Below are 11,285 nucleotides of genomic sequence, written 5' to 3' on the forward strand. Positions count from 1 at the left end.
ATTTATCAAAATAAAATGAAAACACTAATTCAAAAAGATATATGCACCTCTATTTACAATTGTAACATTATTTACAATTGCCAAGACATGGAAACAATGGAAGTGTCCATCAAAGGATGAATGGATAAAGAAGATGTGCTATATACATATACATATATATATACACACACACATATATATACACATATATATGAAGGTATTTATACTATGTATATATATGTATGTGTATATTCACCCATATATACATGTGTGTGTATATAGTATAAATATATATACAATAAAGTATTAGTCATAAAAATCAATGGGTGGAACTGACATCTTCCAGTAATTTTCCAAAATGACTGACAAAAAGGGAAAGAGAAGAGGTGCTTGCTGTATGTTTTCTAAGCTTTTTAGAAAACATGGAGTTGTTCCTTTGGCCACATACATGTGAATCTACAAGAAAGCTGATATTGGGAACATCAAGGGAATGGGCACTGCTCAAAAAGGAATGCCCCATAAACGTCACTATGGCAAAACCGGAAGTCTACAATGTCACCCAGTATGTTGTTGGCATTGTTGTAAATAAACAAGTTAAGGGCGAGATTCTTGCCCAGACAGTTAATGTACGTGTTGAGCATATTAAGCACTCAAAGAGCTGAGACGGCGTCCTGAAGTGTGTGAAGGAAGATGATCAGAAAAAGAAGGAAGCCAGAGAGAAGGGTACTGGGGTTCCACTGAAGTGCAACCTGCTCCACCCAGAGAAGCATATTTTGTGAGAACCAATGGAAATGTGCTTGAGCAGCTGGAAACCATTTCTTATGAATTCATGGTATGATAAGGGTAAAAAATAAAAATAAAAATAAAAGATCTAAAGATTATTAAAAAAAAGAATGAAATATCGCCGTTTGTGACAATATGGATGGATCTAGAAATAAATCTAACAGAGAAAGACAAATACCATGTGATTTCCCCTCTATGTGGAATCTAAAAAGCAAAACAAACAAAACAAAAATGAAATAGACTCAGATGTAGAGAGGGATCTGGTGGTTGCCAGAGGGGACTGGAGGGATGGGCTAAATAGGGAAGGGTATAAAAAGGTACAGCCTTACAGTGGTAGCATAAATAAGACACAGGATACAATGTACAATAGAGGGAAGATAGTTAGGAATATGTAATGACTTTGTAATGTGACAGATAATAGCTGGATTTATTATGATTACTTTGACCTGTATATAAATGTTGAGTCACTATATTATACACATGAAACTAATATAATATTGTATGTCAAATGTACTTCAATAAAATTAGGGAAAAAAAGATATTTTGTCCATCCTGACGTCAAAAGGTCAGTAGACAGTGACACTGAGACTAATATTCAGGACTCTTGATTTCTAGTCTATTTTTACCCTCATACTGTCTCCAAGCTGTTAGGATTCCTTATCATCTGAAAATGCCTCCAGAACTGTGAATTAATTAACCTGACATAGTAGGAGACTTTGTAAATCTCTGTACTTGGTAAGAAGTGTTCTCATGCCTATAGAGAAATATAAGAGGCTTCATTTTCTAGTACTTTTATATATTTTTCCACTAGGCAGTACAGTATCTATGATAATGAACTCTCATGTTTTATTGCATGTACCAACAACTCAGTAAACTTACTGTACTCTGGGGTTTTAAGCACCTTGAATAGTCTTCTGACTAACTAATTATTGAGCTAACTGCTTGTAGTTCAAAAAAGACATAATATCTTTCCAAGTCTTACAATAAATTTTTTACCTAAGGATAAATATAAAAGATTAAAGAGCAAATCTCTTATTGTTTCATGATTCTTACAATACTTCAGCCACTCAGAAGACACTGTATCTACAAAATGAGTTAGGACAATGGATTTATTAAGTTCCTTTCCATTTTTATGTATGGAACATATTGAATATCTTCAAATAAGGTACTCCAGGGAAACTCCTAGTTAGGATGCTCAGGAAAGTTTGAAATCTCTAAGGCTGCTTTAGAAAGTTCCATGTTATGCCAGATGGTTTTCCAGAATTCTTAGATTATTATAAGATTCCCAGGAGTCTGTAAGGCAGATCAGAAGTCTAAGTAGAATCTGGATCCCGTCTGCCACTCTGGGTGTACTTTTGACTTTCAGAAACTTGATTTAGTTCAAGTTAGCAAACACTCACTTCATATTTACTATATGCCAGATACTGGGTAGAGTTGGCAGCATAAAGGTGGATAATATAACACACCCTGGCTTTAAAGTATATTATTAATGAATAGGAAACATAGGCTGGTAAGCAAATAAATTAAGTATGGTAAGTATAACAGAAATATGTACAAGATAGATGGGTGGCAAAGAAAGGATTGTGAGGCTATGCAAACAGCTTCCACACTGAGCCCCACTTATCTACTTCCTTATCTGAATCTCTTTGGGGACAGGAATAACATTTACTCCACAGAATTTTCTACCAACTTATAAAGCACTAAATATACATACTAGCATGCTGAGGTTTCCTTAGGACATAACCTATTATCTTGGTGTTTCAGACCCTGAAGATAATCAGGGTACCTCACCTTAAAGGTGCCTTTAACAACCCTTGACTTTAGAATTGGATACTTGGTTGAACATGTTTTCCTTTTATTAACAAATCATTTGAAGAAATCAGTAGAGTATCTTTGCATAGTTTCATCAAATATTTTCTTTGAATTATAGCATAAGGTATGAAATAAGGCATAAGTTATTGATACAAAATACATTAATCCAGGTTTAGTTAGGAATACAGATGCCATAGTAAGTGTTTTGAATGGTGAGAGAGATTTAAAACATGGAAGTAGAGATTTGTGCAATGTTTGAAAGGGTGGAAGAAGCAGAGGTCAAAAAGCTACCACTGAGAATGTCAGCCTCTTGCAGCATAAAAGTGGAGGATTCTCAGAAAAATCCCTGGCAACCAAGGGAAACTGCAGATGCCACCTGAGAATAACGATTTGTCTTTCCCTCTTTATCCTTTCAAGTCTTCCTCAAATGCTTTTTATTGATAGAAACTCACTAGAAACAATACAGGAAACAGGATTCCAGAAGAATTAGACCTAGTTTTCTCCTTCGTCTTTCCGTTGGTATTATATAGGACTTAATGATGAATTGACAACAGATCTATCATGTGCCTGCCATAATTACCCTATTACCCTGGACATAAACCTATCAATTGGACTACTAATTTGCCTTTTATTAAGTTTATTATGGTTTCCATATTTATATTATAATTTCAACAGAACATATATAGAAAGATAGGTAAAGGTTACCATATAAATGACAAGCCACTTAAGAATTGCCACATTAGTGCTGTGTAGGAAAGTGACAGTATATAAAATGGTTCAGAGCATAAACAGATGAAACTAGACCTATATTTCAGTTCCATCCTTACCATTGATTGGTTGCATAATTTGGAGAAAGATATTTAAACTTTTTAATTCTTGGTTTCCACATCCAAAAAATGGGGAGAATAATCTCCAAATTGCTTGGGCAGATGTAAATAGATAATAATGCGTACAGAGTACTTAGCAGTGAGCTTCACACATATTAGTATAGCACTCAGTAAATGACAGAATGTTACCATTATCACCATCATCACCATTATCATTGTTGAGTAAAGCATAAATCATTTGATACTCAACCTGATACTTAGTCTGAAAATATGGAATATTGATACTCAACTGAAAATTTGGAATATTGATACTCAACTGAAAATTTGATACTCAACCTATACTTAGTCTGAAAATATGGAATATTGATACTCAACTGAAAATATGGAATATTGATGCTCAACTGAAACTTTGGAATAAAATGAAAATTCTTAGGGAAAATTAAAGCACAAAGTGAGGTGTAGTTTTTCAGGAAAGGAGTGTGAAGATACTAAGTAGAATATTAGCCAATTAAGGAGGTGTGTGTGTGTGTGTGTGTGTGTGTGTGTGTGTGTGTTAATATTTGAAAACCTGTCATGAACAGCAAGGAAAGCATATTCAAGCTCATAAATATGTGAGAATAAGATATTTTGGGGAAACTGAAATATTTGAGTTTAGGTGAAATTTAAAGTTTGGTAAAGCGCAGTGCAGTAGGTTCTCAGAGAAGGAGGTACACCACATTGGAAAAGGGAATTGGCTTTATCAGTTCACTGATTCAAGTGCTAATCTATCTTGAAACACCCTCATAGACACATCCAGAATAATGTTTAACCAAACATTGGGCATCTAGTGGCCCAGTCAAGCTGACACATAAAATTAACCATCATAGACAGGGATTAAGGAGAGACAAGGATGAAACAATACACACAATTTACCAATTGTGAAGCATGCTGAAGAGTTTGGATTTTATCTTAAATTCAAATAGGAGCCAATAGAGAATATTTTTGGCGCGTTACTGGCAATAACAGATGTGGTTTAAGAATGATCCATCTGTTTAGTGGGTGAAGAATGAATTATGGAGGAGAGACTTGAATCAGCGAAATTAATTACAATAATTTAGACAAGAAATAATGATGGCTTGAACTCAAACAGTAGCAGTGAAAATGGGGAGGAGATGGTAAATGAACTAAACTCTATAGAAGTTAGGGGTGGAGGCAGGAGCACTATTACCAAAAAGGGAGAAGTCAAGAGTGACAGCATATTTTTGTCTTGAATGTAGTACCACTTATTTAGAGAGAGGAAACAGTAATGTGAAGGAGTAAAGCTCAGATCAGAACAAGCTTGCCTTAACATATGCATAGGACATCATGGTAGAGGTACCTGGACAATGCAGCTGAGAAGACATGACATATTTAGGCTGAAGACTTAAAATTGGAAATCATTTGGCTATAGGATGATGGTGCAGTGGACAACCTCTTTCTGGAAAATACATGGAATAAGAAAAGGGGTCATAGATGGATATTAAAGAAGAAGGGAAAGAGGGAAAGATAGGGGATGAAAGATGGTGAGTGGGAAAATGTGAGCTCTGGTTTTAAAGAGTAAAAGCTTATGGAGCAATTCCATAATGGCTTCTAGTTACCATCTCAGAAAGGAATAAGTACCAGAGTTCAGGGGTTCTGAATTATTGGTCTCATAAAATTTCTAAACTTTGTACTGCTTCATTTTTGTCATTTGATTTCCCCAATCCATGTCAGCACTGTGATCATCAGTAAAGTTCTAGAAAGAACATATCCTTGTAATTATTTTGAGGACATAAGTAAGAAGATGATGAGAGACAGCATTTTCCCCCTGGCAGCCAGTTTTTGTGAGAACAGGAGCTCAAAGTATAAAAGTAGAAAAGAATAACTGGAATTAGGAAAGACAAGCATGGTGAGTTTGAGCTCCAAAGGAGAAAGAGCATTGAGCTCAGTACTTCCTTAAGAGATTGGTTTTGAATCTAGGAGAAAGCTAAGAAATCTTTCAGATTTCCTTGTAATTATTATGGTAAAAAAGGATGCAGGGAAATGAAAACAAACTTTAGCTATGGAAAAAAAGTGGCATCTGATGGGAACATCTCTAGTACCGTGGTTTTTAGAATCTTGATTGTGATGCAGTAAGTACAAAGGGGTTAGGAAGTCCTTAACCATATATTTTCTAATTTATCTATCCTTTGTGGAAGAATAGAGTTGAATTAAAGAGGTGAAGATTCAGGGAACCCCTTGGCAGTTGGTTTCTGACACTTATTGCTGAAACCACAGTCCTTCCCATTTTTATGAGTATCTCCCCATCAAATAGGAAACCATATCTCACTCTCGGTTGTGGCAACCAGACTTCAACTTAACTCGATAACCTTTGCCCAGAATCAACTTGCACTGACTTCACTTTAGAGACTAGAAGCTGTTGCGATATCTATGATCTCCCTTCAAAACATTTCTTAAAGTATAAGACTGGCATGTTGTCATGTGGTGCTCTTAGACCAAAATATGCCCTTTTCCACTCAGTCTCCAAAACACTTTACTGATATTCTAACATGACAGGTTTCTCTGTGGGTTTTTTTTTTTTTTTTTTTTTGCAGTAACTTCACTGAAATTGTTTCCTAATTTGAGTAGAAAGCTATTTTTCACTAAGTGAATCCTTAGGATGAGTGAAATCTTGTGTTTTGTCTTTGAATACTTGATAAATGAAATATTCATGTTTTACATAGATGCTACTTCTCCATTATTTTGGCTAAGAGATGCCATTTTTTTCTCTTCTTAGAAGAAACAACAATACTGAAGTTCTGTTTGGTTGTGTTTTCCTAGAACAAGAGCTTCTCATTTTAACTCAAAACATTTCGATAGAGCGCTGGACTATTTCTACCCTCCCCCAGTCTATCAGTACTGGATTGTATCTCTATTCTCTAGCTTTATACAGGCAATCTGATTCATTGAGAATGACAATGCTTGACACTCAAGGGTTCAGTAACAACCTGGATTGTGGTTTCCACAATTTGGCCCCTTCTGGCCCCTGTTCTCTAATTCTAGAATTAGAGTGTTGTCCCTTCTTGGCACTGTGCTTATATTTCCCTCGAATAGTGCTCTCTCTCTCTCTCCCTCTCTCTTTCTCTAGGCCCCACAATGACTATTCTTCCTTGTCCACATCACTATTTTTCCTCCCGTTGATTTTATGCCAAAGTTCCATTTTGACTTCCTTTTATCAAAGATCATCTCAGTGGTTCCTAGCCATAACCAGTTAGATGCAGGCTAATTTTTATTATTCTGGATAAAAGAGTTTAGAATGGGAGTTTCCACTAAATCAATATGTATCATCAATATTCACTGAAGTCTGTACCAGAATATATAAATGTGTAGTGTTTCCAGATAAGCAATGAACAGTTAGAAGGTTTGTACACATTCTAAATGTCAAATATCCTAATATCAAATATCGAGAACTTGAGGAATCTGTTCTAAATGGGGCTCTAATTAAATAAAGTGGAGAGAGAGACATGCTAGATCCAGAATATTATCCCTTTCTGCAGATTGACAGCCTGAATGAAAGAGAGATCATACTCCTCTGACAGAGGCAGAGAGCTGTTATAAGCTCTCGCACACATTCTGGAGAGCACACGTACAACCAGTAGGCTGAAGCCCACAAGAAGAAAGATTATTAACCCATGTACACAAGAAATTCCTGATAACTTGAAGAATATCTAAATTGAACTTGTGAATGAATGGTCTTCTTAGTCATTCCTAGAAAGTTTAAGCAGAGGCTACGAGTTAGGAACATTATGGACAGTATTTCTTTATTAGGTCAAAGGTTGTACCAGACAAACTTAAAAAACAACTCTCTGGGTTCCAATTTCTGTGGTTTAAATAGTCAGTGCAGCATAATGGAAAAGAATATTAAATTTTGCGTCAGAAAAGATGTCATCATTCTGAGCTATTAAGAGTGTGATTTTGAGCAAGTCATGTAAGCTCAGTGAGCCTCATTCTCATCTGTAAAATGGTAAAAATAGTATCTGCTCACTGGAATGAGAATGAGATTGGAGAACATGTGGACACTTAGAGCAATAGTAGGTGCTGAATGGATCTTCTCATTAATTCTACAGGTGTTGATTCTGGGACACTTTTTGCCCAACCAGCATTTAATTTTTTAATTGTTTTATTTAACAAAATTTGTTTAATGTTTATTCATTTTTGAGAGACAGAGAGACAGAGCATGAGCAGGGGAGGGGGAAAGAGTGGGAGACACAGACTCTGAAGCAGGCTCCAGGCTCTGAGCTGTCATCACAGAACCCAATGTGGGGCTCGAACCTACAAACCGTGAGATCATGACCTGAACTAAAGTCAGACAGTTAACCAGCTGAGCCACACAGTCACCCCCTCAATCAGGATTTAAAAGCAGGGGAAGGGACAGAGGAAGGGAAATGTGGGCGGCACAGATTTCCAGGACACAACTGTCAGGAAACACTACTCTATGCTACCATGTGTTTTTCTATTTCTTATCTTACTCATGCCTGGATAAATTGCCAAAATCATGACAAAGCAGATTCCTTGTATCTTTAGTTCAGATGTCAGTTACTGAATTAACCAATAGATGATAGAAATTCATAGGCATGCATCACAAAGATTTGCTGAGTACCTACTAGATGCCAGGCACTATATCACAGCCCTAATACACTTAGAAAAAAATCTTAACAAACTAGAGCCCCGAGGTAGCATATAGAATAATGAATTATGATATTAAAGCCCACCTAAAATTTAGGCTGTTTTCCTTGAAATTTAAAATTAATCTTATTCTTGCTTTCAACATCTTCCTAGAGAAGATTATTGCAGCAAGGGGGCATAATGGCTAATTACTTTAAAATTGTCTTTTCACAGGAAGTACATTAATATGTATTTTATCCTTGCTGTCCTCAAAGGGAAAATAAAAAGTTTTCCCTGGCTTTCTTCTTTTTATCAGACTGAATTTTGACATCCTTTTTTCCCTTTAAATTTACAAGTGCTTGAGGGGGAGTTTTAACATAACAAGTTCGTAAGTCTTCAGAAAATTTGTTAAGAAATATAAAAAAAATTCTCAGGTTTTGTTAAGGGAATGGGCAAAACACACCAAAAAAAAAAAAAAAAACAACCCTATTTTTATATCTTTTTAGATTAAAGACCTGATCACTTGGGGCCCAGTCAAGAAACAGAAACCACAGATGAGTTTGGGCAAGAAATTTCTTATAAAGGATTATTAACCAATCAACAGAGGATTAACTACTATTAACGATAAATCCAACAAATACAAAAAAACGGATATAGGAAACAGACACTACCTTGGGGCTGATGCACAATACTCAAGGAAGGAAAAATTTTAGAAGAGGCCACCCCATCCTCAAGACTGAGATCCAGATCTCGTGGGAGGGTGGCTCTGGCCCACTGGATAGCTGGAGGCGGAGGAACCACGGGCTGAGGCTGACAAGCAGGAAACTGCCCACCGGAGCACCCACAGAGCAGAAAGCTGCCTTCTGGGGTCCTCCTGAAACTTGCTGGCAAGTTGCCCCCAAGGGCACCTTCAAGCCTGGCTGGGAAGCCAGTTATGGTGCTGGTGGAACTTGCTGGGAATCCTACGGTGGGGTTGGTGCTGAACTTCCTGGGAAACTTGCCGTGGTGCTAGTGGAATTTTCCGAGAAGGGTGCTGCCAGGATTGCGCTGAACTCCACGGAAAGCCAGCAGACAGAATTCTGTGGCGTGTCCGTGGAACTCTCTGGGAGGTAAATGGCACTGGGTGACCCACATGCCGATCAGCACGAGAGCAGTAAGAACATGGGAGCACGCTGAGGTTAAAAAGAGAAGCCCCTTCCCCTGTAGTGTCCCTCCAGCAGCCTCTACTGACCAAGTTTAACATTGTGCCATCTGGCAAAAGAGAAATGTTTACAGGGTCTGACTCTGGTATCACACAGCGGGGCAATAAAGAATGGATTTATTGTCAAGAGCAAAACATTGGAAACTGGCATAAAGGCCATTAATAACTTTCATCTGTGAAAATCTGGGTAGGTTGCAATGAATTATGCAAATTAACACAAGTCTGCAGACTTAGAAGTAGAATACATTTAGAGCCCAAAATAAGAATATAGAGTATAGGTAATACTTGGTGCACTAAAGGATTAACATCCTCCAAAGAACGGTTTGCCTTTTGTTCCTGGCTCTTGTCAGGTAACCTCTAAGCCCTAGCAATGTCCTACCTGAGAAGTGCCTTTGGTACCCTGAGGGCCCTGGGCCATACCAGATAATCTACCTTATCATTGATGTATGGTGCAAGCCTTAGGCCATGCAGTATCAGCTTGACTTCTGGAGAGGATGGACGCTAAGGTCAGCCAGAGAGGAGTCTACCATGTCTACATGACTATGCTCCAGGAGACATTCTAGGTACCAAGGACTCGGTGAGCTTTCATAGTTGACAACACTCAGCTTGTTATCACATATCACTGATGGGAGAAATACACACTGTCCACACAACTCCTCTGGGAGTCATCAAATGGAAGCTCTAGACCTGATTTTCACTGAACCCTGTCCTAGCTGCCTTTTCCTATTGCCGATATTAATCTATATCCTTTTGTTATAATAAACTGCAAACATGAGTATAATAGCTCCAGCTTACTGACCTCTTAAACACATGTATTTATAAATTATCTATTGCTACATAACAAATCATCTCAACATTTAGCAGCTTAAAACAACACGCATTTTCTTTATCTCACAGTTTCTGTGGGTCAGGAATCCAGGCATCGCTGAACTGAGTCCTCTGCTGTCGAGCCTCTTCCAAGACTGCAAAATAGGTGTGAGTTGAGGTCATTGTCTCAGTTGAATGCTATAATGTTCCAAGATCATTCACATGGTTCTTGACAGGATGAATTCTCTCAAAGGTGGCTGGACTGGGGGCCTCAGTTCCTAAGGCAATTGGCTGATGTCCACCCTTGGTTCTTTGCCACATGGCTTCTGCTAGGGCGGCTCAAAGCATTGGCTTCGTCGGAGCAAGTATGTCAGAAGAGCCAGAGAGGGCGCCTGGGTGGCTCGGTCGGTTAAGCCTCCGACTTCGGCTCAGGTCAGATCTCACGTTCGTGGGTTCGAGCCCCGCGTCAGGCTCTGTGCTGCCAGCTGGCTCAGAGCCTGGAGCCTGCTTCCGGTTCTGTGTCTCCTTCTCTCTCTCTGCCCCTCCCCCTCTCATGCTCTGTCTCTCTGTACCAAAAATAAATTAAAAAAAAAATTAAAAAAAGAAAAAAAGAAGAAGAGCCAGAGAAAAAGTACAAGCAAGATAAGTCACAGTGTTTTGTAGTCTGATTTTGGAATTGCCCTCCCACTCTTTTTCCGTCTTCTACTTGTTAGAAGCGAGTCACTATGTCCAGCTTACACACATTGGAGAGGTTTATACACAAGAGGATGAGACAAGGGGCACTTGTCTATAACAATTAAATGTCTTATGAAGATAGAATAAAATCGTATCTGTGTAAATATTTAACATGGATGTTTTTTGTAATGAATAGTGTTATTTGTCCACAGGGTATAGTTTTCACTCTGATTTCTGATTTGAATTCCCATCCTAGAAAGTCACCCAGTTCTCCCGTCTTCTTTTATAATTGGGAGTTGCCTGGGCTCTGGCCAGTTTCACTCTGGGGATTAGGCCCTGCCAAATCCCCGAACACCAAGCACTGAGGTTATGTTATTATTTCTAGTGTCAGGCATTGGAGATTTTGCCCACCTGGATATAAAGTACTCTCTAGCTGGATTCTCCATCACGATTCCATTTATTGGGTTTGTCACTGGCTGCGTCCCAGATCCAACCACTTGTTGAGCTGCTGGTGACCACACCTTGTCAATTATGCCAAATTTCTGTGGTCAGCCTTCTGA

At 38.2% G+C, this 11,285-nt stretch overlaps 1 pseudogene; it reads left to right on the forward strand.

Annotated features, from left to right (window-relative positions):
* Positions 1-334: 334 nt before the first annotated feature.
* Positions 335-817, forward strand: LOC115275891 (annotated as a pseudogene).
* The last annotated feature ends 10,468 nt before the right edge of the window (positions 818-11,285 follow it).

The sequence above is a fragment of the Suricata suricatta genome, chromosome 13 (genome assembly GCF_006229205.1).
Source record: "Suricata suricatta isolate VVHF042 chromosome 13, meerkat_22Aug2017_6uvM2_HiC, whole genome shotgun sequence".
Taxonomy (NCBI): Eukaryota; Metazoa; Chordata; class Mammalia; order Carnivora; family Herpestidae; genus Suricata; species Suricata suricatta.